Source organism: Apium graveolens, chromosome 11 (genome assembly GCF_009905375.1).
Source record: "Apium graveolens cultivar Ventura chromosome 11, ASM990537v1, whole genome shotgun sequence".
Taxonomy (NCBI): Eukaryota; Viridiplantae; Streptophyta; class Magnoliopsida; order Apiales; family Apiaceae; genus Apium; species Apium graveolens.
In genome coordinates this window covers 18,251,455-18,268,920 of record NC_133657.1, presented here as the reverse complement: position 1 = coordinate 18,268,920, position 17,466 = coordinate 18,251,455, and positions in this window count along the sequence as shown.

Here is a 17,466-nt window from a genome sequence, read left to right as displayed (position 1 = left end):
AAGCTGTTGTGCTCAGATTCTATGGATGAAGAATCAATTACTGGATTATGGGTTAGACTATTCTTCTATTCCTGTATATTGTGATAATCAAAGTGCTATTAAAATGACAGGAAATTGAGTGCAACTTTCTATGACTAAGCACATCAGTATCAGATACCATTTCATAAGGGAACATGTGGAAGCTGGTATAATGGAATTGGTTTTTGTTCCAACAGATCAGCAAGTAGCAGATATATTCATCAAGCCACTCTGTGAAGCTACATTCGCAAGATTGGTGAATGAATTGGGAATGATTTCAGGACAGTTCTCAAACTCTGATAATTAAGCCTGCTGATATTTTTGAAGCATGATATCTTATTATTTGTCAGTACTTGTTAGATACTGATTCTTATGCTAAATGCTTGATACCATGATAACATGCAAACTGTGCTAAATGATCTTATGTGAAAATTGCATGTTGAACAGCTGATTATGCTTATAAATTCTGTTATTAGTTAAACTTGTTTTGACTAATAGTTTATATCAATAGTTGATAAATCCTGATACTAGTAATTAAAATACTGATAATGGTCAAACCATGATTGACTATTATACTTTCTTAATTATTTTGAATTTATTCGAAATAACTTATTAACAGTATTTTTAATTATTCACTAAGTGAGTGGAATATCTTTTAATTGCTTAAATGGGTTAGCTACTGATGCGAGTATCAGTTGATACTTGAGTATTTACATTGGTAATAGGAGTATAAAGAGATAGATTACTTTTTTCTTGTCTAGATACGTGTAATCGTATATGTTTATTATGTCTAATTATTGCATGGTCAATCAAAGAGTCTCTTCAGTTTCTACCTTCTTTTTATAAATACAACCCTTCACTCTCTCATTACCTTTTCACTCAGAAATACCAATTATACTCAATTTCTTCATTACAAAATCTATGACCATCTATTCTCTTTCTCATGGAGTCTACCAACCAGCAACAAATCCTGAGTATGGGAGATTGTATGTTGACATTGATCGACTTAGGGCAGTCTTTCACGGCCAAGACTATCATCTCTCTGAGATTCCTCAGTTGGTTCTTGATCGACTGAACTCAGATGACACTGAGTCCCTTCATCTCTTTAGACTAGACGTTCAGTTTGAAGAGATGAGACGAGCTGATGTGGCTGAACAACGACATCTCGAGGAAGAACAACACCGCCTCGTATGGCTGACGTTATTTCTCTTGCAGGTTCAATGTCAAGGATCTTCTATCGGAGGTCAATGAAGAAGTTAGAAGAAGAAAAGAAGAAGAAACTAGAATAGATAGATTGTTTAGGGTTTTATTTTTAAAACTCTATGAAAATCTTGTATTCTACTTCTTAACTAATGAATGAAAATATTCTATCTTATTTTGCTTCATTAAATGACTTCTTGATTACTTTCTTGTATGTATGATTAAATGTTCTTAAATGTTAAATGTTAATCAGTACTGCATGCTAAATATCAGATATTTTTTATAGTGCATGTGATTAAACTAATCTCTGTTTTAGTTCATGTGACACTTCAGTACAGATTGAGCACTGCAGGAAGTAACTGTTGTTAAAGAAGAAAATTTAAAGAAGATTAAATTCTTAATCACTAGGAGTTAAAATCTTTGAGTGTTGCTTACAATTCAAAATCTTTTGAAACTTTCTTTTCTGATCAAGAAAGTTGTCTACACTCAATCTCAAATTTCATATATCTTATATCTTAAAATTTCTTCTTACAACTGAAACACTTGAATTCTTTTCTCAAATGTTGCCAAAAATCAAGTGTCATAATTCTTGAATTATGTTCACCACTCAAAAACAACACTTAGTTGGTTAGAGACTACTTACTGAGGTAGATCTTGATGATACTAACAGAGACACATAGGTTTTATCAGTCTTTACTGAAGACTCTGTGATAGCTTTCATTAAATACATTCAAGTGTTAGTTCTTTAAGATCATGGTACATGACAGTAACCTGATCAAATCATCTCCCATTCAAATGGAGGTCCTCATTATTGATGAACAACAACTGTCATAACCACAGTATCTACTGTGAGCCTAATTATGAATTCACAAGGTATAAATTTTGGTATTACTTTATCAACATTTATTTTAAATACTGATTTAGTTCTTTCAGCATTTACAATATATTTTTCATAATATAAATCCTGTTGATACGATTGTATCTAGACCTTACTTAAGGACTACCTCTAGTTGTATGATCATATATCACCCTTCTTTAGCCACCTCTTATTTCTGTAAGACAATCTTTCTGGGCCTTTTTTCTGTGAGATGTGTGAAAAGATTGAGAGAAAAACAGAATTTAAGAGAGGCAAGATCCTTCCTGGCAGAAGGAGAGGTAGATAAGAAATAGGATTTAGTAATCCCTGTGAGGAAGCTCTGACTATTAAAAGTCATGAGATGTGTGGTGTGAGGAGTAGTGAGACTACTTTAAAAGAATAGAGAGATTAAGTTTTATTTACTATATGTTTGCAGATGCTCAGAGTACTAAAGGAACATATCCTAAATAGCAGTATGTTGAATCTCAGGAAAACTTTGATGTATCAAAGTCTTTTAATATCCCTGCAAGTCTAAGTACTGATACTTTCTTACAGTCCATACATTCTACTATTCCACCACATGAGATAATCCCTGTTTTTGTTGAAAAATAGTCCATTGATAAAGATTCATCCATTTCAGAATCACCACAACATTCTACAGGACCTGAGCTCCTGGAAGTTAATTTTGAAGCTCCAATTTATTTATCTACAATATTTAAAGATGTGGAGAAGACTACTGAAGGTGTTGAAGCTTCTGAAGCCACTGGATCAATTTCTCATTCTATTCTGCATACTGAAGCTGATTATAAAGTTCAGAAATTAGTGCAAGATCCAGCTGCTATTGAAGAATCTAATGATGGTAAAGAAACTCTTGTATCTAATGTTATGTTAGATATTGAGGATAATCTTTTCTTTCCTGGAGATATGCCTATTCATGTGAGATAACAGAAAATGAAAGAGTTAGATGCTAAGAAGAAGCAGGATTACTATGATAATCTCTAGAATACTTATTGGAAAGATGATACATATCCTATTTCCAGAACACGTGCAGTTGAACATCTAGAAACAACATAATATAAGATTACAAATCCTGATGTGCTGAATCATCTGAAAACATCTACTTTGGTCGTCAGATCCTTACACACAGATCATGAAGCAACTACTACTCAAATCAGTCAGATTAAAGAATCATTGATTGCTTCAAAGCTGCTTATTCATCAGGAAATTCATAAATAAATTTCACCAATAGTTTCCAGACAAATTTCAATTGAAGCCAATCAAGCTAGATCGGAATCTTATCAAGCTCAAATGTCTGATCAACTTACGGAAGTATAGAATTCAATGGAGCTGATTCTTTCTCTACTTCTTGGTAATGATGCCAAAAAGGGGGAGAAAATTGATAAATCTAAATGCAAGAAGCTGTCATTATTAAGTACTGATGATAAAAACCCTGATGGAGGTAATAAGGGGGAACAAAAGGAGAGTAAAAGAGGAAACAAGAGAAATGAAAGAAGAGTTGAAGAACTGACCGTGACTACTAAAATGCAAAAATCTTCACAAGTCACAACTGTTGCTGATGAAGACCAAGGTATTCTAGAGAAAGAAGTTGGTGCTGAAGCAAGCCAATATCTTCAAACTCTGAAAGTTAAAGGAAGAAAGACAACTCTGTTCTACAAGGATCCAAAGATTTAATTATTTGATTCTGAGGTAAGTAGAAGAATATTTGCAAAGGAAAATCCCGGAGTTGATCTTGAACAGCTAAGGAAAATGGAGGAAGACTTTAAAAATTCTATGAAGACAACAAATGCTGATGTTGCTATTATTTCTCAAGTACTTTATGAAGATGATCCTTCTAACAGACCAACCAGAGGCATAGTTATAAGGGAAATCAGTCAGACATAAGATGAAAGATCTCTCAGATTACAAACTATTGGAACTGCTGACATGAAGCTTAAAGGAAAGGAGAAGATAGAAGAAAAGTCAAGGATTTCAAAGTCTAAAGTCAAAGATGGCGACAGTATCTAAGGAATTTAAATCTTAAACTCTGATAGATTTAATCTATACATTAGTTCAAACCCTTGATACTGAAGAGAATTTACTTGAAGTAGAAATCATCCAAGCTAGTCAAAGAAGGAAAATTTCTGGAAGCATTTTGAGCTGAGGAAGTGGAGTCAACCTCAAATATTGCTCAAGTTATACAAGTAATTCAGGATGAAGAGTTAAAGTCTGATATTTACTGAAGTAACATTGAATATGCATACTTGATTCCTGTATTTAGATAGTTTTGACATCATGAATTGGAACTTGTCCATAATTCCATAATGAACAAGTAGGGGGAGATTGTTAGGAGCAATTGATGATATCAAATAGAAACTATCAGAAGCATCGACGGATGATGATTACAAGCATCGACGGATGATGATAACATCGACGGATGTTGATATTCGACGGATAATGATATTAACGGATGATGATGTTAATGAATAATGAAATAAGTATTTATCACATCAGTTGATCTTTGAAGAGGAAAAGGAAACATAAACTCAAGTCGGTGAAGGACTTTATCTCAGAAGTAATAGTGTAGGTTTCCTTATTGTTAATAGAATATGATTCCTTATACATTGGTAGTTGTGCTCTATATAAAGCACAAATTAGGTTCATGCTATAAGCATTGTGACATTTTTATATCTTTCGCATAACCAAGCAGCTCTCAAGGATATTTTTTCATCATTTCGAGAGAGTACTTTTGTAATAAGTTTTTATAGGCTTAATATAAAAACTGTTGATTCTGCTGAAGCTTTGTCTAGTTGATTATATTAACTATATTCACCCCCCTCTACAGTTGATTAAAGGCCTAACATGTTCCTCTTATCAGAGTTTGAGGAACTGGAATCTTTTCTAGAAAATCTTCTCCTTTTCTTGAAGTTCTTGTAGACCATCTTCTTGAAACTTTTAACCAATAAAGCAGCCATTTGATCCATGTCTTCATTGTTGTCATGATCACTGTCAGTATCTGATTCATTATCAGTATTTGAGTCATCATCATAGTTTGATGATTTAATATTTGACTTTACAATTATAGCTTTTCCTTTGGAGTATCTTTTTCTCCTAGCTTTCTCCTTTGGATTCTCTCAACTTTGAGTGCTACCGATCTAGACATAGATCATTTTCTCTTGCTTCTTTGCTCCATCTCTAGTTCATGAGTTTTCAGTATTCCATAGATCTCATCTAGAGGTGTGTCATTAAGTTCATAGTTATCCCTTATTGATGTGACCTTAAAGTCCCACTTTTCAGGGAGAGCAAGTAGGAACTTCAAGTTTGAGTCCTCCAAATCATACTCCTTATCGACAAGAGACAAGTCATTCAGAAGTTTCTGAAATCTGTCATAGATTTGAATTAAGGACTCATTATCTCTTGAGTCAATGTGCTCATATTCTTGAGTAAGTACTGTCCTACTATTCTTCTAGATATAAGTTGTGCCTTGACACTTTACTTCTAAAGTATCACATATCTCTTTTGTTGTCTTACATCCAATAACTCTATTGGACATAACACTATCAAGACTGATGTGCAAGATGTGTCTGACTTTAGCATCCTTCATAATAGATGAAAGATCTTCAGGAGAGTAGTCCTTCCTTTCTTTGTCGACCATTATTTCCGGTTGTCCTCCAACAGAAACAACTACCTTCATTGGTTTATGAGTGTTGGATTTTTAACGCAGCGGGGTCATGGTAAAACACTTTTACACATACAAAATCCAAATAAAAGCATATAAATCGTGAATAAAAATTCGAGGGATCGAATCTAACCTTTTAAAATAATTCGGAAGTAACGATCAGAGATCCTTAGCAGTTGCTCCTCAAGTGTGAAGCACTCCACCGGTATCCACCAAGAAAATGATGTTAAGGAGGAGGAAGGAGGTGGAGAGAATTGGGTTTTTCAAACTTTTTGGGTTTTCGGGTTGGTTGGAATAAAATTAGGGTCTATAATAGTGTATTTATAGGCAAAATTTTCAGCTGAAATTTTCCCATAAATATTATTATTATTATCCCATTTATTATTCTCATTAATAATTAAAACACCTTTTAATCATTAATCCTTTTTCTAAACACTTTAGAAATAATTCTCTCTCTTGATTTAATTTCCAAAAATTAAATCCTTTAATTAATAATATTAAGAACTTTTCTTAATTAATTTATAATCAATTAAATCTCATTTAATCAATTATTAAATTTGCCAATTAATTATTTATTTCACAAATAAATAATTATTTAGCCATTATTAATTAATTCCTCCACCATTAAATCATTCTCTTTTTATGGTGTGACCCTGTAGGTTCAATATTAAGCCGGTAGTAGAAATAAATAATAATAAAACTATTTTATCATTATTTATATAAATTCTCTAATTTATTAAATATGATTAATTAATTAATCACATTTATTCTACATCGTGAGGGATACTTCTCAGCATATCGCGACTATCCGGATAATATGAATTCACTGCTTAGAATATCAAGAACCTATTCAGTGAATAGTTACCGTACAATAAACTCCTTCTACCCTACAATGTCCCGATTAAATACAAGGCATGGATCTCGTGTCAAGCCTATCTAATTTAATCACTTGCTTACCATTTACTATGCTTAGTTCTATGCAAATTAGAAACTCCTTTCTAATTTCATTCACTCTGGCCAGAGATTCCTGAACTAGCATAAGTGGATCAGCCTTGAACATTCGCTTCCTTCATTGGAAGGGCTAGATCCTTTATTGATCATACACTATCTTCATGTACAAATTCCTATACCCAGAAGAGCCCTAATAATTGTCCCTGGAGACTAAGAACTAAACCAAAGCATAGTTCAGTGTACACAAGATGACTATGATGACCTCAAGTCTAAGGATACTTGTACAACTATCACTATGTGAACAACTGCTGACACGTGAGTGAACTCCATCAGTTGTTCAGTTGGGTGAGTCATGTTCAGTGAACTTATTCTATAATAAGCACCTACATACTAGCTATAGTGTCACCACACAAATGTCTATGAGAACAGACATCCTTCATAATGAAGCAAGCATAGTATGTACCGATCTTTGCGGATTATTAATTACCATTTAGTAATCCTATGACCAGGAACTATTTAAGTTTAGAGTTATCATCTTTTTAGGTCTCACTATTATGATCTCATCATAATCCATAAAAAGCTTTACTCTAAACTATGGTATATCTTATTTAAACACTTAAATAGATAAAGCCCATAATAAAAACAAAACAAGTCTTTATTAATATCAATGAAATCAAAACAGATTACATAAAAGTTATTCCTAAATCCTAATACATGATTGGACTTAGGACATATTCCTTTCAATGAGGACCATCATAAATCCTTCTTAGATATTCAGGTTTAAAAACATAGCCATCCTGACTTTCTAGATTGGATATTCATGTATTTTCAGGATTGTCACCTTGATTACTTCATACCTACTCATTTTGCTGCTAATCTGTGATGTGGCTGGGGGTGGTGGTTTTGGATTCTGTGGTTCTTCTTCTTTGTCAGACATTGAATATTGATTTTCAGATTTTAAACTGTTTGTATGTTAACAACAAGCTCTGATACCAATTGTTAGGCCTGTAATCAACTATAGAGGGGGGTGAATACAATTTATACAATCAATTCAACAAACCTTCAATAGAATCAACAATTTTTATTTTAACTAGAATAAAAACTAATTACAAACATACTCTCTCAAAAGGATGAACAAATATCCTTGAGAGTTGCTAGGTTATGCGAATGATATAATAATGTTCACAATGCATATAGCATGAACCTAACATGTGCTTTATATAGAGCACATCTACATAATCAAATAAGGAATCCTATTATATTATAATCAGGAAACCTATCTATGTATGATTGCCTCTGAGATAAAGTGTTAGGAATATGTTATAAACTTGATGATAAGTTAACAAAACACCTTAGTATAATTAACTTAGTGAATTTTGTAGCACTCGACAGATGATCAAATATAGTCCCGACGGATGAACTTTATAGTCCCGACGGATGACAAAATGACATCCATCGAGTGAGTAACAAATAAAAATTGTAGCACATTTCTGCAAGCATCATTATGTAGATTCTGTAGGAGTATATGAGTCATGTTGACTACTAGTGGATATACAGAATAGGGTGACTAATTGTAAATATAAGATGTCTTGTAATTCTGTATAAATGAAATGGAGTCAAGTGACATAAAAGGCTCCCGACGGATGGTTCATAAAGACTCCCGACGGATGATCAACAAAGCTCGTGACGGATGACAAGCATAGTCCCGACGGATGATCAAATTCAAATAGCTGTTGACAGTGACAACACAGTCACATGCGTTCGGTGTTTGCAAAAGGAATGTGGCAGCCTGTTAAGAAGAAATTTGAGAGCAAAGAAGCATTATCATTTTTATGCAATTGTGAAGATATTCAAAGATGTTGGAATAGAATAGTGAAGTAGCATGAAGTTTGATTAGATATGTTTTGTTTTATTATCGTGTCTTATTATCATGTAAACTTGGTGATAAATAAACCAAGTGTAGCAAGTAGAACAATTAACTAAGCAAGCATATTGTCAGAGAAACATATCAAGCTATATTATGTAAGCATTTCTCTGTAGTTTAGTTGTTCAAACTTGTAAGCAGCTGTGAGCTATTCAAAGCTTCACAGGGTTCTCATCTTATATATATATATATATATATATATATATATATCTTTGGTGGATCCTTTCAAATCCTCCAGAAAGTTTTAAAAGCTTATGTTTTTATTACTCAGTATTTTGATTTCTATTATTCTTTTATTCCGCACCATTGTTAATCAAACACTGTTATATTTATCAAGTTATAACTTTCTTTAAATTTAAAAAAGTAGCCAAAATTACATTCAACCCCCTTTCTGTAATTCTTGTTGTATTGTTAGGGAATAACAATTGGCATCAGAGCAAGCTCTCGAAGAACAAAGAGTTTAAAGATCACAACAAACAACAAGATGAACAAAAATGATGTTGGAGTAAAGATTCTATTTCTGGACAAAGACAACTATCACCACTGGAAGGTGAAGATACACCTACATCTTCTTTCCCAAGATGAGGCCTATGTGGATTGCATAGAGAGAGTGCCTCACGTACCTATGAGAGCTGCAACTGGTAATGAACCATCTATTCCAAAACCTAGGCATGAATTGTCAGACCCTGATATTGAGCAAGTCAGGAAAGATAAGAAGGCCATGAATATATTGTTTAATGGAGTTGATGGTGATATGTTTGATAACATCATTAACTGTAAAACAACCAAAGAGGTTTGGGACACAATCCAGATTATCTGTGATGGTACTGAGCAACTAAGGGAAAACAAGATACAGTTACTGATTCAGCAATATGAGCATTTACACTGTGAAGAAAGTGAGTCTCTTAATGATATTATTAGTAGATTTCAAAAGCTACTAAATGCTCTGAAGTTGTATGGAAGAGTCTATCAAACAAAAGACTCTAACCTCAAGTTCCTTAGATCTCTTCCAAAAGAGTGGAAGCCAATTAATGACAGTCTCATTGAGAACTCACAAGATTACAAGGAGTTCACCTTGGAGAGACTGTATGGCATCTTGAAAACCTTTGAGCTTGAAATAGAGCAAGATTAGAGGATGGAGAAAGGTAGGAAGAAAGGAGGGTCCATATCACTGATTGCTGAGTTAGAAAAGGAAAAGGAGATGAAGGTAGAAGCTGTTGAGTCTACATCAAAGGTCTGTGAAAGCAAGGGTAAAGGGATGGTAGTTGAAAATGAAGATCACTTGAGCCAAGATGACATGGATGATATTGATGAATATCTAGCATTCTTATCCAGAAGATTTTCCAAGCTCAAATTCAAGAAGAATTTTGGAGCAGCTAAGTCAAACAGAAACATGGTTGATAAGTCAAATTCAAGTGTTTCAAATGTGGCTTGGCTGGTCATTTTGCCAGTGAATGTAGAAAGTCTGATTCCAGCAAAAAGAAGTTTGAGCCTATTGATTATAAACAGAAATACTTTGAGTTGCTCAAGCAAAAGGAAAGGGCTTTCATCACACAGGAGAATGATTGGGCTGCAGATGGGTTGGATGAAGATGAAGAAACAAGCTATGTCAATCTAGCCATAATGGCCAAATATGATGAAACAGAAATAAGTTCTTCAAGCAATCAGGTAATCACCACTAACCTAGCATATTTATCTAAAGATGAGTGCAATGATGCAATAAATGACATGTCCACAGAATTATATCACCTGCGTGTTACACTTAAGTCCCTCACTAAGGAAAATGCTAAAATTAAAGAAAATATTTGTTTTTTAGGTGAGAGGAACAATGTGCTAGAGTCTCAGTTTATTGAATTTGAGAAATTGAGAATTGAGTGTAAGATTGCTAAGGATGAATTAACAGAGTCCTTGAAGAAAGAAGATATTTTAAAGAAGCAGCTTGAATGAGAACAAGAAGTGATTAAGGCATGGAAATCATCCAGGGATGTCCATGCTCAAATCACTAAAGTTTAAGGTATTGAGTCCATTTGTGATGCAGCCTGGAAGAAGAGTAAAGAGAAGCTTGAGTCCAATTTGGTTGAAGGATTGCTTACTGTTATTCCCAATGGACTAACAATGAGATTTACAGAAGGGGGGTTGAATGTAAATCTCAAAACTTTTTCAAGTTTTGAGCAGTTTTTAAGGCTAAGTGTTTTAGTGAACAAATGTGTGTGAATTGCTTGAAGCTAATACAGACAGATATATATTCAAACACAAATGTAAAGAACACAAAGAACTTAAAAACTTTTCTGGTGGATTTATTGTTCCACCAGAGATGTGTTATTTCAGAAAATCTGTGATTCAAATAATTAAATCACAGTTGCGTCCTAGTACAAACTAGATGATTTTTTCTCTGGATTTTTCTAAACAGCTCTGTAAAATTCACCATCTAATTACTAGCTTCTACTTGGTTTATATATCACCAATTTTACAAGTGAAGACAAAACTGTAAAATACAATTAAAAGATTCTTCACATGTTTCTTCTTCATTTCTCTATCCAATGCAATTTAGGTTTAGCTGTGAATCTTTGAATACTTCCTTGTTTGCACCAGAATGGAAATGCTGCATTTTCTTGATTCCTCCTAAAGGCTGCCACATTCCAGTTTGTCTCTGTCAACCCATGTGCCTCTGTCAGCTTATGAATTGTCACTATCAACTGCTATTGAACTAAGCATCCGTTGAAGCTTTCATCCGTTGATGACTTTATCCGTTGAAGCTTTATCCGTTGATGCATTAGCAGTTGAAGCTTTATCCGTTGAAGCACTCATCCGTTGATGGATGTTATCCGTTGAAGCTTTAGAGACATCCGTTGAAGCTTTGTTTCTCATCCGTTGAAGGCCTTTAATATCAGTTGATACTACTTCACTTATACAAAATTACAAGGCATGAAATATTTACAATTAGCCCTCCTATTTGCATATCCACTAGTAGTCAACATGACTGATAATTTCCCACAACATCTAAGAATTATAACTTAAATACAGAGAATGAAATGTGCTACAATACTAAACTTATTTCTAAGTAAAGCTACTCCTTCAACGGATAACCAAAATGGTCTTATCAGTTGAGGCTACAAACACTAGATTTCTACTTAAGTGTTTTGTTTAACTTATCATCAAACTAATACACATATTCCTAACAATCTCCCCCTATTTATGTCTACTAAAACTGTAGGCATAAATTTGGGTTTAACTTGATGATAACAAAACACTTATCAAACATATGAACTGAAATAAAGTAGAAATTCAAAAGTGCTGCAAAAATGTGTATACTGAGATAGAATTGAAGAATTACATTGTTTCTAAGGGTGCTCCTTAAGCCTGAGTAGATTAATTTCTTTTTCTTTGATCCCTTGTTTTCTTCCCTAGCCTCCTGTCATTCTCCTCTATTTGGAGTTGGAGTTGTCTGTAGAATTCAGCTTCATCTTCTTCATTGATGTCCAACTTAGATTGCATATCCTTGAGAGTTTCATTACTGGCAATCTTGAGCTGATCTTCAAGTCTGAAAAATCTTCTGACTCCTTTATTGTCTCTGAACTCCATCAACCAATGAGGTGATTTATGAACTGTAATTCCTCTCTCTGGGATGAGTAATGTTCTAGGCAAGGCATTGGGCTCCCACCAAGTTTTCCTTATGCTGGCAATCTTGTTGAGAATCTCAGTTTTACCAGAATCCCTTTTTATAGCTGAGTAGACTCTAACCAAGGTAGAATAGCCTTCATCCAGAATTCTGTAAAGAGGCCAAGTCCTTTCCCCACTTCCTTTATATTTGAACACTAGTCTTTCTGGAAGCTGTCTGTAGGCATCTATTGCCCTTACTTCCTCCAGCTCATCCAGATAGAGTTCAATGTCTGTAAATTCCTTTATGTCACAAATGTGAACATAATCATCCTTTGAGGCTTGTGGCTTAGGCTTGGGCTTCTGAGTGAATTGGATTGAGGTTACAGGAGGTGTTGATTTGATTTTTCTTTTCTGTTTCTTTGATGGTGGAGAAGTGGTTAAGAAAGTGGGCAATTTGATGGTGTCCCAATCAATTGGTTCCTCCTTAGGAGTGATTGTTTCACCATGGATGTTTATGAAGGGGTCTGGCACAATGGGTTCAGGAATAGAAGGTAGTGGTTTGGATTTTGATTGGGTTTCTTCAGTTTCATCTACAATCTTTCTTTTTGCATTGGCCTTCTTTCTGTTCCCTTTCTGCCATTCCTTTCTTTCCTTGCTTCTTTCTTCCACATCATTATTAATCATGTCCCCCATACCTACATCTTCACCCTTATCTTCAATTTCTTTCTTTTCTTCAGCTTGACTTGACTTTAGCTATTTTTCAAGCTTTGTTTGTGCTCTTTTATCAGTCTTTAACTTTTTAGCTTCTTCTTTCAACCTTCTGGCTTTTTCCCTCTTGGCTATTGAGAATTTGGGATGTCCTTGTATCACACAGATACTCTTTCCCTCTCTAAATATAATAGCCATGTTCATTCTTTCAACCACATCCTTGGTCTCCTTGTGCTTCATGATATTACCACCCAAAACCTTGTCTTCATCAGGCTTTGGAAGAGGAAAATTCACTCCTTTCAACTGAGCAAGGCTTAGAGGGTTCTTTGTAGAGTCCTTATTGGATCTGTTGTTAGGCTTGAGAACCATAGGTTTCAGATTCTTGGAAGAACTCTCTCCAACCTTATTCCTCCTTACTGGCTTGAGATCCATAATGATTGGCTCCACCTTTGTGTTATGCTTCACAGATTGTGATTTTGAAGTTGTGGAACCAAAAATTTGTTGCATCCTTTCATCAATTTTCTTCCTTTGCTCTCTGACTTTCATCTCAGCTGCTGCTATCTGGATTAGATCAATTCCATCAAGCTTTCCTTTGATTTGAAGTGTTGGAGAAGTGGTGATGGCAGGAACTAGCACTTTAGTTATTTGAACTTTTGTTGATGGCTCTCCTTCCCTTTCCCCTTTATTCTCCCCCTTTTTGTTATCATCAAGGATAGGGGTCAAGCCTTGTGCTTTTGCCAGCTGCAATAGTAGACTTGTCTGAGATTGTTGATTTTGAAGAATGGTGACCACAGAGTCTTCAATGACTTGAACTCTGTTTTCCAACTTGGCCAGCCTCTTGTCAGCATCAGATTCTCTCCTCAATCTCAGCAACAAATCTTGCATTGTACCATAAGGCATTACTGAATCTAACTTCTCAGAATTGTAGGATTTCAGATCAGTAATATCATTTTTGAGTTCATCCACAATCAAATTCTGTCTGATGTGCTGCAACTGCAAGAGATGCAGAGAGTCTAGATGAGCTTGAAGAATAGCCTTGGTACCAGCATCTGAAGTGTCCTGAAGGGCCTTTTGAATAGCCATAACCTGCTTGACCAAAGCTACACCAAACTGTCCTGGTGTAGATTTCTTTGTCCATGCCCATTCAGGTAAATTTGGAACAGAACTTGTGCCTGCATCTCCCCCTAAGTTCATGCTCCCATCCAAAGAAATAGAGTCATCATCATTAGAATTTACTTCAAATTCTTCAGATGGCTCACTAGCTTGAGAAGGAATCCTATTAACAGCAGCTTTATCTCTTTGAAGAGATTCTGAAGTGTGCACTATGTTCAAAGTCTGCTCTGCCTCCACATTGCCCTGAGTAGCCAACAGTTGATAGGTTGAAACAGGATGAGTAAAAGTGTCAGCATCCAAGGAAATGTTATCAATTTCAGCTTTGTAATGTTGCTGAAATTGTCTTCCCTTTTCAGCATCATCCACAATCATGGACTCACTAGCAACGGCTGGATCCACCCTTATGGCTTCTGTACCTGCTTTTCTCTCATTTTCTCTATATTCTTGCATCAGGGGCTCCCCCGGCTCACACACACCCTCACCCTCACCTACTAAGGTGGCACTCCCCTCACTCACTTTTGCCATGCTGGAAGAAATAGCATGCATATTTTGACTCTCAACCTCTCCTTTTGCCTGGGAGCAACCCAGCCTCTCACTCAAATTATCACTCCCTTCCCTCAATCCTAGAAGTGATTGTACAGTAACCATGTCTTCTACACTTAGAATTGATTCAGTTATATGTGTAGAGATCATCAACGAATAGGGAGTATTCGTTGAAGTGGAAACTGATGATATCAACGGATAACTACTGTTAAGCTTATCCGTCGAAGAACAACCACTTGTCAACGGATGAGAGATATCCGTTGAAGAAGGAAAAGATGTAGATATTGAAAGTGACATAATTGTTGAATCTGTGTGAATTGATTTTAAGTGAGGTGACACAGATTCTTCAACTAAGTCTGAAAGAATTGGCTGATGATCCAACAAATCATCTAAAAGATGATGATCACCAGGATTTGAGTGGGGCTCCTCCCTGAGTTTTAAAGAGGGGGAATCAGGAATTGATGTGAATATCATATCCACATCCAGAGATGGTGATGGAGAATTTGGTGATTGATGTGTGTCTATTATGAGAGAATGGGGCTGTGACTCCACATTTGCTGGAGCCACATCAAGCTGAATTTGAGAAGGCAAAGATATAGGTGGATGTATATGTGCAGTGTGTGCCCCCTGTGTTGAAACTAGGGTTTTAGCCTTCTTTCTTCTTAAAAAGGCTTTGATAGGTGAATGTGTGGCTTCAGTGTCCCTCCCTCTTTTGTTCTGTGTCTCTGGTTGGGGACTATTTTCAATAGCTGCAACCTTTTGGGAGGATGCAACTAGGGATGTTTTTGACTCCTTTTGAACCACCACAGTCTTTTGAGAGACTGTGGCTTGGCTGGCTAGGGTACCACTCACCTCTCCCACCTTATCCTGGGGGGTTTCTTGATGTTCACCCCTCCCCTCACCACTCACACCCTGTTCACTCCCTTCAGGGTTTATGGTAGTTGTTACAACTGTTGTCTTTTGAGAAACAACAGAGGTGGTTTTCTTTGACTTGTGTTTTGGAATTTTAGTTTTGGTGGCTTTGGTAGGAATCTGTTGGGACAAAGACACAGATTCCATTGCCACACTAGAAGGCAAAGAAACAATGGGGTTGGAAGAGGTAGGAGTTGCAGAAGTATTTACCTCACTTACTTGAGGTGCATTCATTATTGGTAAATATCCAATGGCACCTGGCTGTTGAGGTTAATTCTCAAAAGGTCTGCAAGGACCCTTTTCTCTTATGCCCAGCATTTGAGTTTATTGCTCTCATTAGTTATGACCAAACCTTCAGCAACATGGTTAGCCAATAACATAAAGAATCTAGCATAGTAGATGTTATGAGGTCTATTAGCTTTGTTGCCTAACCTGGAACCTAATTCTAGCATGACATAGTTGCTAAAATTAAAGTACCTATCAGAAACTAGCATATAGAGCATATTAACAAGAGATGAAGTTATGGCATCAAAATTGCTAATCTTCCCAGAGAAAACCTTGATAAAGGCATCTCCAAGAAAACTCCATTCTTTCCTAAGGCCCTTTCTTCTAATGCTCCCTAAACTAGCAGAATCAAAAGAATAACCTATGGAATCTAACATAGCAGATACATCATTATCAGTGTGTGGTGTCATGGCATTATTCTCAGGTAGCTTAAAGCAAGACTGTATATCATCACAGTTAATACAGTAATCCTTACCTTTGAGAGAGAAAGTAATGGTCATATCTGTGGAGTTGAACTCTGCAGTTGTCTAAATCTCCTCAATTACCTCACAATAGATAGTTGGGGCTTCCAGCATTGCATAGCTTAGTTTGCAGTTCTTGATGAAGTCCATCATCTTGTGATAATCTGAATGGGCTTAATTCTTTTCCACCAAGGCTACGAAATTGTTCTTTTCATAAAAAAAGCCAGACTGAGACATAATCTTGACTACTGGTGCTATTGTTGTGAGTAGAGGTTGCAGAGAAAAGATTGAGAGTTTTGGGAGAGAAAGAGAGTAAAAATTGCAAGAAAGCGTAAAGTGAAAATAAGAATTCAATGGGCTTTTATACTTTCTCGAATTAAGACGTAAATAGAATGATTAAATAATACTTTTAAGTAAATTACAACCATTTGAGAATAAAGAAAACTGTAGAAATTCTGAAAACTGCCTTTAATACAAATACATACAGCTGTGTATATATGTATCAACGGTTAAGTAAACGAATTAACGGATGTGACTCACTTAAAGTAACTGATGTGACACTTGAACGGATGAGGTAAATAGTTATCCGTTGAAGATTAACACTGTTTTTATCCGTTGAAGGATAAAATTACCAGAAATGTATCTGTCTTTCAACGGATAATGAACATCCGTTGATAGAACAATTTTGGCTTTCAACGGATAGGGAATATCCATTGATAGAATAAACTTTACTTAAAGCCAACTTTGTTCTTGCCACAAATTCATTTCAGGCTTCAAAGCAGATTATAATGAAGCCATGAATTTATGAATAATTAAGAATACCTAGCTCACTAACTAATCTTGTGAATGTTGATTCATCAAATGGCTTGGTAAATATGTCTACAATCTACTTTTCACTTGGAACAAAATGAAGTTCCACTGTACCTTTCATCACATGTTCCCTTATGAAGTGGTATTTGATGTCAACGTGCTTGGTTCTTGAGTGCTACACTGGATTTTCAGTAATGGCAATGGCACTTGTGTTGTCACAGAATATAGGAATTTTGTCAACAGTTAGTCCATAGTCAAATAGTTGATTCCTCATCCACAGTATCTATGCACAGCAACTACCAGCAGTAATGTACTCAGCTTCAGCTGTTGATGTTGAAACAGAATTTTGCTTCTTGCTGAACCATGACACAAGCTTATTCCCTAGAAATTGACAGGTGCCAGTTGTGCT